This window comes from Myotis davidii, unplaced genomic scaffold, assembly GCF_000327345.1.
Source record: "Myotis davidii unplaced genomic scaffold, ASM32734v1 scaffold218, whole genome shotgun sequence".
Taxonomy (NCBI): domain Eukaryota; kingdom Metazoa; phylum Chordata; class Mammalia; order Chiroptera; family Vespertilionidae; genus Myotis; species Myotis davidii.
In genome coordinates, this window is record NW_006289235.1 from 292128 (window position 1) to 299219 (window position 7092).

Sequence of the window (7092 nt, forward strand, 5' to 3'; positions counted from 1 at the left end):
CACTCTGCCCCCTGGGTGTTTAGTGCTTGTAAATCAATACTCAAATGACCCTAATTAGAATGTGCCATCTGTTTCCTGTTGGAACCCTGACTGAGACAGCAACACAAAGGGACAGCAAATAAGATCATGGAACAGGACAAAGTTTCAGCACTAAACAGTTATTATATTACTTCTGTTAATGGATATGAAAGTGGTTGATAAACCCTAATTGTTACACAGAAGTTGGTTATTATTATTCTGCATTAGGTATGGAAATTTTAGGTCATGTCTATACAGGTTTCCCATCACAAAATAGTTGACATGATCTAACTTGACAACAGGATTGATGTGGCTGTGCTGAATCAGTTGTACAAGAATTATGTTGTGAATAAATTTTTAATGTATTAACAATACAGGGGAGAGCAAAAGTAGGGGTACAGTTGTGAGTATGCAAACAAAAGTTTATCCTTGCAAAAGGTGCCCCAAAATTCACGCAAGAAGTAATTTTGATAGAAAACACAGGTTTATAATTAAAAATTGTAAATTTTTATTGATTCATAAAATATACAGTATAGGGTTATGTATGGAATAGCTTATCGGGTAAATGGCCTCCACGGCTTTGCTGGCACATACGTTGGGGCTGGAGGCATCATCGGACCATTCTTCTTCGAAAATGCGGCTGCTCAGGCAATAACAGTTAATGGTGCTCGCTAGCACGACATGATAATCCAGGTTTTTTGTGCCTAAATTGCAAGATATGGATGTGGACAACATGTGGTTTCAACAAGACGGTGCCACATGCCATACAGCCTGAGAAACAATTCAATTACTGCATGAGTCATTTCCTGGTCGTGTAATTTCCCATTTTGGTGATCAGAATTGGCTGCCTAGATCATGCAATTTAACGCTGTTGGACTTTTTTCTTTGGGGTTTTTTGAAGTCTAAGGTTTATGCCAACAAGCCCACGACCACCCATGCTTTGAAGGAGGAAATTGAGCGCTGTATCAACGAAAGTCAGCCACATTTATGCAAAACGGTCATGGAAAATTTCAACAAAAGAGTGCGTATGTGCCAGCAAAGCCGTGGAGGCCATTTACCCGAAATGCTATTCCATACATAACCCTATACTGTATACTTTATGAATCAATAAAAGATTTACAATTTTTAATTATAAACCTGTGTTTTTTATCAAAATTACTTCTTGTGTGAATTTTGGGACACACGTTATTATTTATTTATTGATTGATGATTGTATTATTTATTTGTATTATATAAATCTACTTTGTCCCACCCCTGCATAGGTAAACACACCAGGTTGTCAGACTTAGCCAGGGTTTATATGGCTGATCACAGACATGGCCTCAATATTCCATTATCCACCTGTCTAAGATCACTGGCTAGGTTTCCCTGGTCTGGAATTCATCAAGAAGAATCCAGCTCTGTAAAGGGACAGGGATCATGGCCTCTGTCTGAATTATCAGTATAAAATTAGCTCTCTAATCATTCACTCTAGTTGGGGCTGAACTGTAGTAACAAATCTCATGTGTCTCCTTAAGCTTAGGAGATCTTGCAGACAATACCCTGAACGAGGAATTTTTTTAAAAATCCTCACTCGAGGTCATTTTCAATTGGTTGCCTCCCACACACGCCCCAGACCGGGGCTTGGGATTGAACCCGCAAACTAGGCAAGTGCCCTGACCCAGAATTGAACTAGAAACCTTTTGGTGTATGGACGGCGCTCCTATCAGGACCCCTGTAAGATGGTTTTATCAAAAGAATTATACTGACACTCAAGAGTGTGCTCTACAAACAAACAAATATTTTTAGGGCAAAAAGGAAAAAAGTGGTATTAAATAAATTTGACAAAATATTGCTCTTAATGTCATATTTTGGAAGTGAACCTATACTACAAACATATTTTGGGAAGCAATTAGCCACCTCATATGATAAAAGTAATATCACTTTCTTATTGAGACTGGAAATGCCTTATAAAAAATAAAAAATATAAAAAGCAGTGTGAAATAATGCTTCATGGGGTTTTCCTGTAAAAATCTCCAAATAAGCTGTCAATGGGCACAAACTGACTTATTTTGATATACTGTAGGTCCGCTTATAAAGCAAAGTTCTATATTATTTTATTGGAATGGCTTATGTTGCCTTAGGTGAGATTTACACATCAGCTTTTTAACTTTATTGATGCTTGTTTCCTTTTTGGTGGCTTCTTTTAATAACAAGTCCCTGCTAACCAGTTAAGACTGCTTCATAAAAGAAGGCCTTCACATTCATGATCCATGATGCAATGTGCTTTCACAATCTCTATCATTCTGAGATATCCTTCCTGGGAAACGCTGAGTAGTGCTTTGTTAATTTGTAAGGTTTTTTTTGTTTGTTTTTCCAATTGAGGTCAATTCACTGGCTCATCAAAGGAAGTCATTTTATTACATACTTGTATTGGTCGAAAAGAGTAGTTGTATCATTTTTATTTTCTTAACCAGAGACAAATAGGTTGTAAAAATTACTATATCATAGCCATTGAATTTTGGGTTTTCCTTTCAAATTTAGGTCAAAAGGCAACATTAACAGTCAGATGGAAGTACTGTCACATGGAAGAGCTGCCAAGAAGATCAGTTTAGAACTATTAATTAAAAATTAACACATCCACATTTGCACTCTTAAATTGAAGAAAACGACCCTTTTGGCTACCATTACAATGAGATGCTGCATATTTCACATGCTGAATCCCAAAGGAGGAGCCATTCATTTTTAGGATAGATATTTCTAGGGTTCAGTATAACTTGAAAGATGAGGGTAGGAAATTCAGGCATAGTCAGAGGGATCCTGCTTTCTTTTTTAGTGGTTGTAAGGTTCATGAATATTAGTCAGCTTTCCATTTGACTAACTTACTGAGCTGGTCTCCAATAGACTATACTGTATAGCAGACTGAATTATTGGCCTCAATTCTTTCACATCCCTAATAGCATTATGCATTCACACCCCTGCCATGACTTCATGTAGGTAGAAAGTATTTTCCCATCCCTTGATTTTGGGCTTAGCCACATGACATGTTATGGCCATTGGGATATAAGCAAATGTGACAAGAACAGAGACTTGAAACATGTTGATTTTACTTGTCATTGCTCTGAGAAGATGTTGCCCCTTCAGCCCAAGTCTCAGAATAAGATATGGGATGAAGGGCACAGACAAACTGGACGTGTGATCTGTAGATAAGCATAGTCAAGCCAAGTCTAGGCAAGACCAGCCAACCCTCATGAAATTGCAGACCCACCAAGAAATAAATATTTGCTGTTACTAGCCACTGAAAATTTTTGGTTGTTTATTATGTAGTAAAATTGGCTGATATATACTATAAAACAAAATGGTTTAAAAGCAATACAACCCAGGACAATTATGCTGAATGGATAGTCATCAAGTAAAAGAAGAAAAGGCCAACTAATTAAAAAGTTACCAAATTCTTATAACAAAGTTCACATTCATTCTAGGTACCAGGATTAGGTGGTGATAACTGGCTAGAGGCAAGGATTAAACATAAAAAGCAAACTACCAGTCAATTTTTATGCACTAGGTCATATTTCCAGGTTTTACAATATTTGAAAGAAATCTGCTGTGCTATGCTAATGACTGTAAATTCTGTGATTTCTGGAATATCTACAAAATGCTACAGTCACATTTAAAACAAAAGTGGATTCTCAAGTAAACTTTCTGGTACAGAAAGATAATAAGTCCTCTGGTCTAGAAAGGAACAAGAGAGTGATAAGGTACGTTTTGCATTTCTATTAGTTATGTTTCTAAAAATGGTAAAGCTGGTTCTCTCCTATTGTTTAGTCATCTATAGATTCCTTCTTATGTATGATTACTGCTAATGGGTGGAAGCTACATTTCACCTCCAACCCTCCACAATGAATTTGAGGAGTATTTAAGAGAAACAATTTTGTAGGTAAAGTTCCAATTTCATGTGCCTCCCCAAACGCTTCCTTTGTTTCTTCTATAGTCTCTCTGAATTTGTTTTTTTAAATGTATTTTTTATTGTCGATAGTATTATAGATGTCTCCCATTTCCCCCTCCTTTACCTCCCTCCTCCCACTCCCCTCCCCAACTAGGGTGTAGTCTCTGAATTTGAATGACAACTTCCTAGCAGTTATATGAGAAGAGTATACTAGATCAAGTGAGGAATCTATGAAATATCTTAACATCAAAATTCTTGAAACAAAATAACTCTTTGTTTTATATTGGAGCCTGATTAGATTAAAGGTAATGGATATGTATATTGTCTTGATTGTAGTGATGGTTTCAGGGTGTACACATGTTAACCTTATCAAATTATACACTTTATATATTGTACAGTATATTGTATGTCAATTTCATCTTCTAAAGATACTAAAAATATTAAATGCTTCGAAAGAAATCATGCTAAATGTGTGCAAAGCCTCTACACATAAAAGTCTATATCTCTTGCAAGACATTTAGGTGTATGGATGTAAATAAATGAAATGATCTATCATAGTCCTAGATTGGACAATTCAATATTGTAAAGTTGTAGATTGATGTATTTTTAAAATGGGTATCTCTGAGGGCTTACTTTTCCTCATCTAATAAGTTGATTCAATGATTTCTAAGATTTCATTTTCAGACCCGTGTTTCTATGATCTATAGATACTGTAGTTCCAAGCATCAAGAGGAGAGTACATATAATTAAAGTTCAAAACAAAACCAAATATGACAGCAGCTACCATCATATTTATGAGCAAGTCTAGAATGAAATAATTTTTCCCTTCTCTAGGGAGTCATTTCGATAGGATGGATGATGTACATTCGACACAGTGTTATAACTACATCACTCCTCAGCATATTTTCCCTTTAAGTACCAAACAGATATATAAATTTTAAATATTAAATATTAAAAGAGTTGTGATGGGTTGATTTTTTCTCTCTGTAGTTTATACATTTGAACAGTTCACCAGTCATAGATCTGAATAGTGGTAAATATTGCAATTAAGAAGATCATACAGGAAAAAAGAATGAGACCAAAAACTCAAGGCCTGTTGGGCATCTTCAAATCTGGTTTCCATCATCTCTGGTGGTTGTCGGTGTGGCTAATATGTAGTCATTAATAAAAATTGCATTTTAGAGGCTTTCCAATAGGTTGATTCTAAGGAACTCATTTATGAGAGAAGACTAAAACTGTGTTTTGTTGCATTGGGTATATATTGATATTAAGGAGAGCTAAAATGGCAAAGCAGAATGAATGCTTTGTTTAGACTATACGCAAGAAATTACATTTAGAAATGAATAAAAGTACAAATCTGGGCAGCCAAAACTCAAGGACGTAGGTAGGATACCTCTCTCATCCAAGGGCCTTAGAGCCCTTTTTGAAGGCTTGGAAAAGTTTAAACCTAACTATAGCCTTAGGGGAGGTTTGGCTGACCAGACTTTGATTCTTTCTCTGACCCTGCCCTGGTAGGCTTATGTCCTTCAGTAAACTTTGGTTTTCATAAGAAATAGTCAAGCTGTGGTATACTCCATCATTCCCATTACTTTGAGATTTTAGCAAGCTCAAATTACCATCTGAACTTCAATATACAAATTGAGTTCAAAAACCTGAATAAATGTGCAGGTGAAAAACTATAGCTAGTCTCCTAAAGTAAATACTAAGAGAAAGATGCCAAATAAAAGTCATATTGTTTTTAGTTTAAAAATCCATATCTTAATTGATCTTTATAAAAGATATTTTTTCTAGATAAAAGAGAAATTATAATAAATTCAATTTTAGATTTTTGGATATGGTTGGATGATGTTTTGTGAAATTAAAATTATAGAATCATTTGATAGGCTTTACCAATAGCCTTTTAAAGTAAAATATTTATATATCTTGAAATGAATTATTTTTAAATGTATCTGAACTGAATGTATCACTTAGGATCTTAAGGTGACAAATAAATATAATAATACCAGGTACAGGTAATTTAAGTACCCTAATATCATTTGGAAAATACATGTCATAAGTTATTGCTAAAACCACCATGGCTACAAAACTAATCCTTGAAAACAGATTAGATATTTTATTCATTGACTGGAGCAGCAAAGAATGGATGTTGATAATGTGTTTTTATGAAGAAGAAACTTCAGAAAACAAAGCTTTAAGCTCTGTGCATTAAACAAAACAAAAAATAAAGTATGTAGCTTGGTTTAAGGAAAAAAATATTTAAAAGAACATGCAAAATTAACAATTTTGTAAACGGTATATACTTTTGGTTGTAAACAGAAAGCAAAAAATAATAGACAATGCTCACTTATTACTAAGTTAGCTAAGAGGAATTCCATTGTTATAATACTATATATAAGGTCACAGCACAGTTGCTTTAGTAATAAAAAATAAAATAATGTGTACCCTACCCGAAATGAAAAGACCAATAGTAAATGTATTCCTCTTCTTAGGATCACTGAACTAAACCTATAGTTTCATTTATTTTTGCTAAATTTTCTGTTTAATGATACAAGAATATAGCTTTTTATTTTCCCACTAAATAGTCCTATATAATAAAAAGGTAATATGCAAATTAACCATCACTCCATCACAAACATGGCAGTGCCCATAGCCACAAGATGGTAGCGCCCAGTGCTCTCAGCCTGGCCAGAGTCCCCCAGTCCTGGGTGGGTGGGTGCAGCCGCTGAGAGTGGGCAGCAGGAGTGGCCTGGCAGAATGCTTGCTTCGTAGCTGCAGCGACGAGGCAAGCATTCCATGCCTGGTCGCGAATGGGCCTCTGGCCAGGCTGGGATGCAAAATGCTTGCATTGTCGCCCTGGCCAGAGAGCCTCTGGACAGCGGGCGTGGAGCGGCCAGGCCCCACAGAGAGCTACTGGCACATGGATTCATTCTCAGGGCTACTAGTAGGTATATATTGATTGAAAGTATTCTGAAACTATTATGTGAAACTAAACTGCATTTTGAGTTATTTGTATTAATTGTTTGTTTGCAAGTTGTTCTTAACCTGGAAAAATGTTTTCTTCTATTTTAAGTTGCAATCTCCCAGGTCTGTTCTCGTTTCCTCTAATTTTTAAAATCGATGAGAGAGGGAGAGAGAGAGAGAGAGAGAGA